The following is a 15,617-nucleotide window of genomic DNA, read 5'->3' on the forward strand; positions in this document are numbered from 1 at the left end:
TTCAGATTCATTTCATGGAGAATATTTGATTCAAGTAATTAAACATATGGTACCTGCTGATAGTGACTCCGAAATCTTTCTTGGAGTAATGTTTTGTTTTTATTTTATTTTTAATTGGTTATTTATAACACGCTTAATACCCAGAGGTTTCTAAGCACCAACCCAGGGATCGAACCAGTGTTGCTCTGCATCGTCTTTCATCCAATGCGAGCGTGTTGCCCCTGAGCTATCCTCCCGAAACATTAGTGCTGGTGATGTTCGTATTCTGTGTAATCAGGATAGTGATTACCCAATGCAAGACAACGGCAAAGAAGATGGTAGGAATGGAGATCATGATCAATATTGAACCTGAACATAACGCCAAGGAGCTGACTGATGAAGCTCTCAGAAAATATATAGAGGCCAGCATCGTAGCACCTGAAGGAACAAAGTTGATGTATCCAAAGCACAATAAGAAAAACGTGGGACGATGGGTCTATTGTAATCCAAATGGACAATGTAATTACATGACCTGGAGTGTAGATGAACATGTCAAATCAGCCGGCACCCTGAGGGGGGTGATGACGATATAGACTCCAAAGAAACACTTCTTCAAGAGAAAATAACAGGATGTGGAAACGATTGAGGAGGTGGTCGAGGACTCGACCATTAGGGGGAATGAGAAGGAGCAGCTGCATGCCTCTGCAGCCTCTGCAGAAAATCCTACACGCCTACCACCTATATGTTGGAAGCCTGAGATCATGCTGTGTTTGTCACCAGCAGTTGTGTAAATACTGCAGCATATATTTGAAAGAAGATACCTATTGAGACAACCCTATCAAATGTATCCCCAAAGAGACGACAACCGGAGGGAGGAACCCCCAGAAGGAATACAAAAAGAACAAGGAAAGAAGTCTGTGACATCATAGGAAAATAAGAACGAGCTCTCAGGATACTGGCTGAAGATTATGTATGGATCCTACAGAAACTAATCACTAAGTGAAGAATCAAGAGAAGGTTTTGAATGTGGTAAAGAAGATTACACGTGCACGAAGCGCTGCAAAGAATCAACCATTCACTAATTGTACAGACGCTGAAACGCAAAGATAGTTTGGGAGGATAGCACTAAGCTATTCTCCTGGAGTATAGCTTAGAGATGAAGTGCTTGCTCTGGAAGCAAGACGACACAACGAAACACAGGTTCGATCCCCAGATCCATGCTTAGAAACCTCTGGGTAGTAAGCACATTATAACCTATCATATCATAAGGTAGACTAAGTCATCATAGAAAATGGTTATACGTAGTGAATAGAATGCAGGAGCAGCCATTGTATAGCAGCTGGACATCGGTATCATGAATTTTAGTAAGCCAGGACCAATGAAGAAGAAAGGGAGAATTGTATCGCAGTAAAAACAAGCTGAAATTGTGGTGCTGCATGGCGAGATTGTCTGGCCTGAAGGCAAAGACTGAAGCACCCAAGGTCAGCTATCTATTCTGTTAAGGAGCGAACATACAAAGAATTAATCATCCATTGTTAGGGTGCAAGGAAAGAACACCAAGCTTGCCAAGTTTGATTCATTTAAGACATATTAAAACCTGCTAAATGGACCACATTGTGGTCCGCTGTTACGTGAGCCAAGGATGAAAATAGAGTTGAACTAGGAGTCCTAGAACAATGATAGTGAGTTTGCGCACACCCATGTATTCCCAGAGACAAGGATACTTTGCAGAGCCAAGTTCAAAGACATCTTCATGGCAGAAGGCTTGGGTGATGAGAGAGGCTGGGCCAATTGGGTGGGGAGGTAGAGGCAGGCCCACCTCCTTGCGCCTGCTTCTGGGTTTACGTGCTGCTAAGTGAACCGAATGTTCCAGACATGGCACAAGCATACCAACCAATTGTAGAAGTCCATATAACAAAAGACCAAATAGTTTGAAGACCAATCAGCAACTGTGTACTTAATGGTTTTGAAGATGACATGTTTTGGAGGTAGGCATGTACTGTCCACCTGGAAGTGGGCAGCCAATCACAATCCTAGATCCTATATAATATATATTTAGATGTTCCCCTTAAGCCTATCCCAATCCCCAGTAGGTTTTTGATTATTTGCCACCTGGTATGAAGTCACCACTGACGACCTTTGGGTATATAATTTTTTTAATGAAAAGATTGTTTAGAGAAATCGAGCGTACGTCTGTTGATGTCCATTGTAACTCCCTGTTTTAGATACTTTTTAATACAACATTACTTTGCCATCTTCCTGAGTTGGTTGAGTTATTTGGACTCAAATTTATTCAGTGAACCCACCGAATTTCATGCACGTTGCTAAATGGCCATAAACTCACACCTACAAGAAAACAGCGTTGGCAAGCAACTCAATGACCTCCTAAAAGAGAAAAATTGCCATACTAAAAGAGATACTGAAAAAAGATTTGCTCCATAGCCTTCCATTAGCACGTTTTGCACTATGCAATCAGCCTGGGTCTGACCATCACCTGACTCCACATGAACTGGTGACGGGATGCCAAATGCACACACCCCTTGCTACTCCCACTCGAGCTCAAACTGATGCAGAGAATGCTGTCACTGTATTAGGGAGTGAAATGCATGACTATTTGACAGCTATGATGGAATTTCTTAAGTTTATGTGTCGACATTTCAACTGCAGCAGTGGGGTTCAAAGAAGACGAATGAAGTAAGTGAACAAGTTGATCCAGATTTTATACTGAAGCCACTAGTGCTGTTTCCAGGAGACAAGGTCTTGTGTAGAAAATGTACCATACAATGACATAAGCCCCACTTCGAGTGACCGTCCAAAGTGGCGGCTGTTGCACAGAATGCAGTAAAAGTCAAAGGAAGACATGCCTGGTTACACCTTAGTGACATCAAAGGAGATATCCCCAGCCCCTGTCTACCAACATTGAGCACAAGGGTGAAGTTGATATGAGAAGAATCCAAATGAGGTCTATGACATGGACCAATCAGCAGCAAGAAGAATAACCAACATTGTTTTCTCTATAGATACACAGACAAGTCAGTTCAACATCCTTTCAATGATGCTGGCCTAAGATAAAGCTCAAAACCTTTAGAGTAAAAGGAAAATAACAGATGTTTCCTATACTTTGTTTGGCTTTATCCTTTTTTACGAATACTTAACCCTTTTTAGGAGCCTGAAACCTCTATATAACAATATTTCTATTCAATCTAAAGGTGCACATAGTGTTAGAAAGAAATGTTCTCTCAATATTGACAAGGTTTTTCTTGTGAACACTTGCTTTCAGCGATAACAAAGAAACCACTTCTCCTGAAACAAGAATGCATCTGTTGGATAATATAAGATATTCTCACTTAGTACCTAGAAGGGAGTTTATTCACAGACATTTGCAGAAAGTAGGTACCCTAGCAATAATGATAATAGCAATGTTTTTTTATATTTTGTAGTTTGTATATAATCATTTGTATTGCACAAAGAGAAATGATCATTTATGATATTGCTAGACCAGTGAACATGAGTATAAACCCTGTAACACGGCTGAACAAAATGACACCAGAAGAATTACCTGTAGTAAACACAGAGATGAAAAGACTAAAAATAAATGTATTAGACAACTCAATGCATCTCACTAAATATATTGATGAGTCAGTCCATGTTGCCAACAATACATGGTATAAGCAAATGAGCAAAGTGGTGAAAGAAACCACTTATGAAAGTTGTTTTGTGTGTTCCTTCATTCCATTCTCCATGAGCACCTCTAAAACATTCATAGCTACAGAAGTACCATTGCATCACACACCTTGCACTATGTATGACCTGAGGACAATACTAAGGGCAGGCCGCCTCAAAAGAAAGGCTGAAAAAAGCAAAGTCTCCACCGGAATATATTTTCATAAAACAGAAGAACACCGCTTAGCCCTACTTTAGTAGCTAAGTAGGGAGAATTTTGTAGGGTGTAGGATTGTTGTTTAAGCTGTGTGTCCCTTTGTGGTCACCAAATGATATGATTCTTATCACCTCTACCTCACAGAGCCTTACTTCCACCATAAGGGGGGTGTCCAAGACCACCGCTAATAGGAGCTTTGCTAGGAATAGAAGTAGAGAAAAGCATATGCCTGTCACTATGCATCAAAAGTAGGCACTAAATGCCTGCAGTGAGTTAGCAACCCTCACTCATCCACAAAGGACTGATTTACTAATGTAATGTATTTTATTGAGGGTCCACTGTTCAGACCTTCTACTAACCCCTTCCTTATCATAACATGCACCATATACAGTATGGCAATATACTGTACTTCAAAATAGATGCCCCACACTTACTAAATATGCTCAAATGCTTATGGCTTGATTCTCAGTAATGAGCACTCAATGAATGCTCTCACACGCTCCTGTATAGTGTAATTCTATTGATTATAAGAAAGTAGCAATAAAGAAACATTGCCACTATTATAGTAACTAGACATAATGCACTTGAAAAAGCAAATGTTTATACATGAATATGCAGCTATCATTTTCTAGGCCTCTATGTCTACTCAAGAACAGTCAACAATCTCAGAAATGACTAATAATGACTTTAAAAGTAACTGACTACCTCATTCATTCTCACTACACAACCTCATGAAAATAACTGCCTTCTCAATACCTCCTCTCTTTCACAATGTGATATTAAAATGGGTAAAACAGGCTCTCATACTCACTACTGCCCTCTGATGGTAGGAAGAAGAAAGCTGAAGGCTGGATGCCTGGAGGATGGATGAAGGATTCTGGTCTGCACAATCCAAGAACAATCCAAAAAATATGAAATCCAATTGGAAAAGCCACCCATCAAAATCACCATGGTCTCCGAGCCAAAAGTAGCAACAAAAAGTAAATATGCCTTAAAAGATTTAGGGCCAGTTTGGAATTGACCATGATGTACATTTTGAATATGATACTGCCGTGGGTGGTGAGTTCATTACCATAAGTAGGATTGCTTCCCTATACAGCTCAGTCAAACATAATAGTTCTCTCAAAAAGCAAAATAAAAAGCCTTTCGAGTCTCCGGATGCTGAAAATGCAATTTCAAATGCTTCAAAATCCAAGCATAAAAAATGAGGGATGTCCCTCCTCCCTTTTCCATAGGATATCATGGAAGAAGTAGTTCCAACTCGCTCCTGGGTCCTTCAGCTCTGCCTCCATACATGTCCAAACAGCATTGACTGCCCCCTCTAGATGTTAATCTTTTATAGCATCAGGATTGTTGTTTACCCAAGGCAAGGAAGCCAATTTATCTCTAACAACAAGAAGGCAAATGATCTCTAACAGCTCAAAGTCAAATTATATCAAACAACACAATGGCATGCAGTCAAATTATCTTCTAATCCCATCAGTCAACAATCTCCCCCTCATCCGACCTAGAGCTGAAGCTTTTTTGTCTTTTAGGACTTTATTATTGTTTCAAGAGAACACTCGGTATTATTTAACAAAACAAAAGGAACATTTTGAACTCATCCCAGACCATTGGATTGCAGCCCAGAATTTTGCTAGTGTTAAAGAGCACAGTCGGTACTCTTTACCAAACCAAAAAGAAAGAACACTTGGAACACATCCAAGACCTTTGGAGTGCAGCCCAGAAACAATGTCAGTGTAGTATACCCGTGTGCACCTAAACAACTGATTAGCTTGCCCAGACATTCAAGGTGATTAGGAAAATGTGTTCATACCTCTTATTAGATGCTCACTGCATGAATATATCTCAATGCATTTTACTATTTACATGCTATTGTGCATAAAGACTACATGGTTTAAGACATTGCTCAATCCAAAGCATGGCTGAAAAACATAACAAACAGGGCTCCTCCAACTTGTTGCTATGATATGTCCTATTCAACAAGAGTAGGGTGGTTATTTGGCATTTTCAAATCCTGTCTCAAACTTGTGGCAGACGTCTGAGATTATTGCAATGATTTGTTGTCCATTCCAGAGTCTCCACTCTCAGGTCAAATTTTGGGCGTATTCGTCAAGTGATGATTTATTGTCTATTCAGGAGAATGAACTTATTAGTCCAGTTCATTCAGCCAATCAGAGCCCTCTCTGCTGATTTGGGGATTTTTTCCAGCCAATCAGAGTCCTTGAATCAGATATCAGAACGTAAACCCTCTATAAAAGACCCCGTTGTTTATATGGCAGTTTCATTTGTTTTGAGCAGAGTCTTTTCAGGAGTTTTCATGAAGGTTACAAGTCATGTGTTGGTTTTTGCCAAGTGTGTTGGTTTCTCTTGTGTTTTTGTTACCACGTTGAATAGCCCCTTGTTTCAGACTGTGGCACATTCATTGATTTGAGGTGGGCAAACACACAAGTGCCATTTGATGTGAGTTTAGAAATAAAGAATCTTAGCGAGGGTGCGCTGCTTAGATGATTACGATAAACACACACACCACTCCTAATTTCCCTTAGGGCAAATTTGGTGGAATAAAGCAGTAATGATTTGCATAGGTAGGTGACACAGCAGTCAGCATATGTCTATTGAAGTGAGTGGATGACACATGTGCCATTGGATAAGACCTCGGATGACATTACCGGAAGAGCCCAAAATCACATAGGGCAGCTTGTGGGAGAGTCATACTCTACTGATTTTGGTAGGAGGAAGCAGCAGAGATTCAGGGAGGAGGATAACACACCAGTCAGTTCCCAACTTTTGTAGTGAGTAGATGAGACCATGCAATGGTGTGACAACTGAGGGAAGTAATAGGAGGAGCCGATAATCCTAGAGGCAGCATATAGTGACACCTCTGTTTGCCCTCCTCGGCCTCATTTCCAAATCGCATTCACATCTGTTGGCCTTAGGAGATTTAAATGTATGGGCTAATAATCCCCTGGACCACAATGCAGTGTTCTTATTAAATACACTAGAAATTGTGGGGTTTAAATAACTTGTTAAAATAGCAACACATGTTGGTGGTAACACCCTTGACTGGATAGTATCCAGAAACCAGGAGGTGTTATCAACTACGGCTCAAAACTGTATATGGTCAGATCATTACCATCTTGTCTTCGAGCTTCCTCTCTGTTCCTGTGTTACAAAACATATTCAGCTAATTAAATAACCTACTTGTACTAGGAATTCTAGGAGGGTTACTCATGAGGCCTTTGCTTCTTTAACCCTTCCGTTACTAACTTCTTTTGGAAGAGATTTTCCTTTTTCTGATTTTGTCTCTCTCTTTAAGAATGCTGTTAACCAGATGTATGAATCCTTAGCACCACTGAAACAGTCTGCTCCAAAAGAATTGACTCCACATCATTTATGGTTCTCACCAGAGGTGCTGTCTGCTAGGAGAGCAAAACATAAAGCGGAATGCAATTGGTGCAAACATATAACTGATGCATCTCTCTTGGCCTATAAAGCCACTATGAGGTTTTTAAGAACATTTTGTTAAAGGCCAAGGAAATCACATTTAATGTCAGGATTGAGGCAGCAAAATCTAAGCCCAGTGAACTGTTTGTAGTTTTGCAGGAACTAAAGGGCAGTCCGGTGTAATCTCCCCTTGTGGCTGACTGGTGTCAGTTGACCCATGACAGTTTTGCTCAGAAAATTCTACTGCATAAGCAATGTATACCGGATCAACTTAAATCCCTTCAAGTTCTTGAAAATGTGATCTCTTCTATCAGAATTGCAACTATCTATTTATCTTCACTTTTATCTTTTCATAAAGTTTCTGGAGGAGATGTTACTAATATATTGCTCATGAGGAAACGAACATCATGGAAAGAGGACAGTTTCCCCTCCCCTTCTAGTGTTTTTGAGCTCTCTTGTGCCTTGGGTGACCACTTTTATTAACCACTCTGTCTCTGAAGCCTTCGTACAGGATAATATTAGGGAGGCATGGATTACACCCTTGTTAAAAAAGAGAATCTGGATCACAGTGATCCTGGAAATTTTAGGCCCATTACAAATGGTCCTTTTGTGTTGAAAATACTGAACAAAGTGACATATATTCAATATCAACATTTTGTGGCCCAAAACAACATCCTTGCTCCAGGACAGTCTGGGTTCAGTGTGAATCACGGGACTGAGACTGCATTACTGAACCTTAAGTCCAATATAGCAGGTATGATTGATAAAAGTGGATCGGCATTGCTATTACTTCTGTATCTGTTGGCCGCCTTTGATTTGGTTGACCATGTTGTTTTGGCTAATAGACTAGTCAAAGTTGGCGGTTGTACTATTCCTGCAGCTTGTTGGTTCAGATCATGTCTTGGCCATAGAACTGCATTTGTGACCAAGGATAATGCACAATCAAAATGGCTTCTCTGCTGTGTGGCGTGCCTCAGGGCTTCTGCCTGTCACCACTTTTGTTTAGTGTTTATATTGAGCCATTGTGTGACTTACCATACTCGATGTGGGTACGATTTGCAAATTATGCAAATGATACCCAGATTGTGATAGAACTATCGGGCATCTACAGTAAAGTATCAGATAAATGAATGAGGTTTTTAAGGCAATACACTCCTGGATGGCCATGAACTCTCTGGCTCTAAACAATAGGAACACAGAGCTGCTTGTTCTAGGCACCCCACATAAGTTAAACCAACTTTATGTATCTTACATTAGTTTGTTTATTGCAGGTAATGACGTTAAGGTTTCTGACTATGTCTAAGCACTGTTTTTTTATTACTCTCATCCATCTTTGGAAAAAAAACATGTTTCTCACATCAAGTCTTTTTGATCCCATGTTATTCATTTGTTATGGTAGATTTGTCCATATTTATCAATCCAATAGGGCCATCATTGCAGCAGCTATCATTAATACAAAATCGGAATATTGTAATAGCTTGCTTGTCTAAATTCTAAAGCGAATTTGAAATGCCTCCAGGTGATTCAAAATGGAGCAGTACATTGTGTTGTGTAATTGGTTATCGTCTTAAGTGTCCGAGGCTCACAGAAAACTACACTGGCTCTCAGTCAGTCAAAGAATTCAGTTCAAAGGTAACATGTTGGTGTTTAAATGTTTGGCAGGTGAAGCTCCTGCTTATCTTTCATCATGAGTCTCGAGGGTTCCTTTTAGGCGGGCTTTACACTACAATAAAGATATCCTACTTCATCAACCTCAAGCTCTCTTAAAAAAGATTGGTGGCTCAAGCTTCAATGCCTGAGCACCAAGTATTTGGAATTCATTGCCATGTATTCTTAAGGGATGTGTGTCGACTGCACAATTTAAGAAACAATAAAAAAAAACATCTCTTTGATATGGGGACAAGTTAAATTACTTCCTCTGTCTCTTTGCCTCTCTGAATCCCTTTTATGTTCTCTGTTGTTTTTGTCTTGTGAGTGCCTTCAGAACTTTGGGTGAATGGTGCTATAGAAGCAATAGATAGATAGATAGATAGATAGATAGATAGATAGATAGATAGATAGATAGATAGATAGATAGATAGATAGATAGATAGATAGAGAGTCATATTCACCTGATATTGGTGGAACAGCAGAGATTGGGGTATGGGTGTCACACTCCAGTGAGGGTTCATCTCTTGAAGTGAGTGGTTGAGACACCTGCCATCCTGTGAGAACTGGGAGGAGGAGCAGAAAGAGCATGGACTCCATGAGAGCAGCTTGTGGTAACATCACAGTTACATGACTTTGAAGGGAAAATCATCAGACATTCAGGGAAGCGGCAGCTGACACGCCAGTCAGTGTTTCATCTATTTAAGGTTGTTTCATCTATTGAAGGTATAGGCACATGATATCAGGTGGGAGAAGGAACAGCGGGAGACAGAAATCACTTAGGACAGCCTTTGGCAAGTCACTCTCTCTGATTTTGGGTGAAAGAGCAGCAGATATTCAGGGAGGTAGTTGACATACCAGTAAGGGTCTGTTTCCTTAAGTGAGTGGACAAGTCATGTGTCACTTGCTGACAAACATGGAAGATGTGAGATTACAGGAATCCCTGAGGGTAGCTTGTGAGGGAGCCACTGTCAACTGACTTTGGGGGGTGGAGCAGCAGAGATCTAGGGTGGCTGGTGGCACATCAATCAATGAGTGAGCAATACATTTGGCACAATGTGTCAGCACCCAAGCAAGCCAGAGGCAGAAGGTGATGTGTTGCTTGTGGTCTTTTTACTCATGTGGAAATGCTTTCTGTGTGCACTGGGGATACCAGAATTGCATGCGATCAGTCGAAAGTAACATCAAATTCACATTTTATACCCCATCACAAGTATCACTGGAGTACATGCCCCAGCACATGTAAATGCATGGGTATTTCATCACAATGATAAACATCCACAGAGACCTACAGAGGAGGCTACACTGTCAGTTCCTTCCACTTTATAAGATAAGACCTTATCTACCAGAGATGAAGGAGGATCAAAATACAATGTTGTTAGTCAGCAGCAGGAGTTTGAAAAATCTGGCTCTCTTTATACACCACCGCATCCACTGATCTGTTGGTCTAAGGGTCTGTAACTTGTAGCTCCCCAGATGTTTTGGACTACTTCGCAAAAGATCTCTTTTCATTGACTTTGAGGAGTGGGGTTGATGGCAGTTGTAGTCCAAAGTATCTGGAGAGCCAAAGGTTGCAGACGCCTGTGTTAGGCATTAGTGATGATGATGAGATGGATGATGATCAAGGAAAAAATGATGATCCATCAGCATCTAGACAGGAACGGGAATTTCTGCTGCTAAGCAGTGATACTGAGGAGGAGCAGGGGGCCTCAACAAAGATACACAAGTTGTAGTGATAATACAGGCTACCTCCCCCACTTTCAAGTAAGAGCCTTCCTGTTACAGTTTAGAAAGCTCCTCACATCAGTCGGTGGCATCCAAATCACCATCAACACTGTTGTTACTAGATGAGCTGAGCCTGAGTGTTAACCCACAATGAAAGTCAAACATGTGGCAGCAATTCCAACATAACAAAGAGCAACCAAATCTGGCCACTTACATGTCCAGCCAGAAATTGATGTTCCAAGAGCGCGCAGGGACATACCTGGGTACCACATCCATGCAGTCCCAGACGTGACATCACTATTTACACACATAGGAAGATGTTAATAGATCTGATGTGCATTCTTCTCAATACCATCTGACAAGCTGCAGAACTCAAAATGTCTGTGGTATTACCCCTGAAAATACTGCAGTTCTGACAGTTCTTGGCAGTCAAACATGACACTCTAACCCCTGTTCCCCAGTTATGCATAACAGTGTTCCTTCCAATGGATTCAGGACAACGTTTCAGAACTTTTCAGCATGGACAAAAATACCTCAAATCATCTGACAGACAGTGCCTCTTGGATGCTAACATGGCTTTAATGTTAGGAAAAGAACTTTCAGCATACCATTTTGTGAAAAATGGTATTCTGCCTGCTATGGGGAAGTTAAAGTCACTGCTAGAAAATTCCTGGATCGCATTTTTTCTCTCACAGGGCCGTACCAGAATTGTAGAATTAGGGTTACTGCTACAGTGGGGTGGGTACTGCAACAGTCCCTGGGAGAAAATACTTTAATTTCACCATGGAAGTGTCGACCAGTGATCAGAGCTGTGCGGACATGGCCATCACATCACACTGGGTGCCCTTCTTCCCTCTACCAGCCTGCTGGGGTGCTGCAGTAATGTAGGGGGCGGGGGGTTAGCAGGTGCATGCAATTGGCACAAGGCATTGTTTCAGGACAGAAGCTACAGAGGATTTATCACCTGGTAAAAGATGGAGAATGTTGAGGCAAAGTGGGTAAGGCCTTGTAATGTCTATTTGGGCTTTTTTGCAGCAGAAAATGCATCCGATATCTTGCTGTCTCATGAATTGTAAAAACAATGCATGTCCCCTTCTTTGCGCATGTCATTCACTTGCTGGTCACACAATTTACCAGTAATTGTGAACTTGTGAAATAATTGGTTGCTGTAGCCCAGAAAGTCAGCTAATATTACAGTAGGGATTATGATGCCAAAAATGCACTGCATCAACTGCAGGTGTGCTACAAATTACCACTTCAACCCGTAAGTCTTCAGCAGCTACTCATTTGAACTCGACTTTGCACAAGTTGGGCAGGCCATATGAGCGGTGCAAGGGCATTAATGATTTCTGTAACACTCTAGGCAGAGCTCTAGATATTGCATCTTTGACACCACGGCAGTTGCAGTTGTCAATTGTCTGCTCTGTGCAATACCTTTCTGATGAGGCCACCAAGGGAGTTTGCATCACGAGGGCTGAGGTACTTCCTCTGGTGTTCCTGCTTGAGCTGAACTTGTCCAATGTTATGAGGGTCCATGCCTTGGTAGGTGATGCTGATGTGGCACATCTGGTGAGGGATATGCTTTCAATTTTGTGTGGTGAACCACTGGTAATTGGATATAAATATTACATTGAGTGCCTGCTGGCTTCCACTGTGGATGCATGTTTCAAGTTAAAGGTGCAAGCTTTTCGGCCACATGTTTCAGGGGGACAAGTCATGCAGCATATATCTTAAGGAAATGACACGAAACAGGATTCGTTGCTGCAGCCCATGCAACAGCAATTGAAGAAAGAATGCAGGCAGCAGGAAGAACATCACCCATCCCACCAGGAGTGTCCAAGCCAAGATGATTGGTGGCATTATCGGGCACTACATCGCAGACAATTATTCAGAGCTTTGTGGGCAGCGTGAGAACAGTCTACAGAGAAGAAATGCCTGTTGAGTATCCTTCTCAGTAAATTGTCCATCTTGAAAAGAGATGGGTCATCAACAGAAACAGATTGTAGAGAGCATCAGGCACACATATGTTTGATACCTATCTACCGGACACTGCACCTGCAGGAAGGGATGGTGACCCACTACATTACTGGTACATCAAGCGGTCTATCTGGCCAGCAGCACTTTTGTGAGTTGCTAAATCGCTAAACCGATGCCTGCATGTGTGCTGAACGAGAGAGTTTTAGTGCAGCGCGACTACAGGAGAAACCTCAGAGTGTCACATGCTGAACAATGGACATTTATTAGAATGAACAGTCACTGCATTGCAGGGGACTGTGGAATGACATCTACCCACAGTGAACACTCTAGCTCAGATGATGAGTATGATTTGTTACCAGGCACCTGTCAAACAGCAACAAGTTGTTTTGTGGCATGTGTTGCTGGGAAGCACATAGGTGTAATAGTGACTGAGAGGCCCTGGCCAGCTTAAATACTTAGACATGCCATTGCCTGTTGTGTGAGTAATATTTTTAATCCTACTATGTTCTTACAATCACAGGGACCACCTGTAAAATGTGTTTGGGCTTTCCACGGGATGCAGCCTCCAACTAAATGACTTGGGCTCTCTCACAGGGCACAGTCACCCACCACATTTCTGAGGCTCTCTCACAAATCACAGCCACTCACTAAAGTACTCACGCTCTGTCGCGGGGCACATCCACCCCTTAAACTTCTCTGTATCTCTCATAGGGTGCTGTCTCCCACTAAAGTGCTCTGGCTCTTCCACAGGGTGCAGTATCATCTTACATTTATCAGGCGCTCTCACAGGGTGCAGCCACTCACTAAAGTGTTTGAGGTCTCTCACAGGGCACATCTACCTACTTATATTTTTGGCTCTCAAATAGATCACTGGCAATGCCACCCACTAAAGTTTACAAGCTCTCCCACATAGCATTGCCCCCAATAAGGTATTCAAGCTCTCCCACAGAGAGTTTTCTCCCATTTACGTTATGAAGCCCACCCACAGACCGCTGCCATTCTTGCATGGAAGGAATGTCCCTCTGTGGCTACTCCCTGCAATATGATTGCCTCATTCTTTCGTCGGCACAGCAACCTTCAGAAGGGAAGAATCGTACAGCCCTTTGTGCCTCTCTATTTTGGCCACCACCACTGAGATGCTCAGCTCCACCCGGCTTACAGGAATCATGCAAGGCAGGCGCTGAGTGCCAGCATGCCTAACTGCATGGCTCATGGAGTTATGCCCCAAGGCAGGCCCCACCAGTGCAGCACCTACAACATGAGCCTGCCACTGGCCACAGTTTCCAAAGTCATTGGCAGTAGTTGGGCAGGCTAGAGTGCAGAGGATTTTGCATGGCATGCACAATGCTGCAATCCTGCACCGCTGGAAGGGCTGGTGGTGGCATTAAGGTCATTATTGGACTCAGTGAAGGCAGGGGACTTTATTCTCCCAGTAAACATGTTTGTGCCACATTAGAAGGAGGTGTGCCTCTAGAGCACAGCCTCTGTTCTTGCCTTTCCAGTCCTGCTTAACATTCTTGCCCACAGCCCTCCACCCTGCAGACGACTGCAGTCTCATCCCCTGAGGGTATGGCAACCTATTCCCACAATCAGGACTATGTGTGATGTGTAGGATTGGTGGCTAACACCCCCTGGGACTCCTCCCATAACTGCCTTGCCCTAACACAGCGGCAAGTGCAGGGAAAGGATCCTCCTCTGCCACCTCCTCACCAACCCTGTGTACCGCATCCTCCTCCCCATCACGTAAGTCCACCATCCGCGGCAGCGACTCCAGAGGCTGATGGGCCGCCCCTTCCCCAGTGCCCTCTCCCTGCTAAGTGGAGATCACTTCCTCCTCAATTGACCCACACCAGATAGATGTCATCCCATGCTCCACCTACAGGGTGCTTGCTGTGTCTGCCCCATTTCACACATGAGGAACATGCCCTCCTATTCCTCCACTGCATCCCTTACCTCTGTGCTAGTCGGGCCTCCTCTGATGGCCCTGGCATTGCCTCCTTTCACATTCCTTACACTTCGAGAATCAAGAACAACCCCAGAACAAATAAACTCCAAGTCCCCACTCTCAGGCACTACACACCACTGCACAACAAACCAACGCAATTAAAAGAACGGGAGGGAGAAAAGATGACCACAACAACAGACACACACAGGGAACCTTTGAAATGGTAATGAATTTGTGTTGGGGTTGCTTTGTGTTTTTTTTGGGATAGAATCAAGAACCAGAAGTGCGTTTTTGACTTTTTTCTTGGAGGAATCAGAAGAGAAAACGGACAAATCAAAGGGTCTTTTGTTCTTTTTAGATTTGCTTTTTGGTGGCGCTGAAAGCGCGACCTTTGAGCTGAACTATTGTCATTAACAATAAGAGCTTTTACGTAAGAGCTTCAAATAGGGGCTTCAAATGAGTGCCTCTAATTTTCTCAATGCAGATGACATATTAGGATGGATTTTTTTTTTATATCGGGAACTAACAAAATACTAACAGCAGAAATAACAAACATATGTGGCCCCTCTCCCAACTCTTCTTCCCACTGAACGAGTTAACTCCAGTCCAGTGTATTCCCCCATTACTCGAATGTCCTAATCCGTCCCGCAGCAATGACTTCCGGACTTTCTGAAAGCTTGTTATGACTTTAAAGGAGCGCCAACGTGTCTGCCTTTAAGCAATGAGGTCGAACTTCATAGCATATTTTTGTAAAGTCTGTCTAAAGTTCAACCTGACCAAATCAGATGAAATTCGGGTGATTCGCGGGTCTATCGAATAGGTTTATCCAGGCCTGTTCGCAATAAAGTGGGGGTAGATAATTCCATCTACCATGGTATATGTGTTTATGTGTTTGTTTATCTGGGTGTTTTGTGAAGTGCCAGAGATGCAGGAGCCAGCCTGCTTCAGAGCACTCGGAGAAAGGGGGAGAGTAAGGGCAGGACGGAGGTCGAGAGAGAGGTGAAAAAGATAACCAGT

This window comes from Ambystoma mexicanum, chromosome 10 (genome assembly GCF_040938575.1).
Source record: "Ambystoma mexicanum isolate Mex_15411 chromosome 10, UKY_AmexF1_1, whole genome shotgun sequence".
NCBI classification, from domain to species: domain Eukaryota; kingdom Metazoa; phylum Chordata; class Amphibia; order Caudata; family Ambystomatidae; genus Ambystoma; species Ambystoma mexicanum.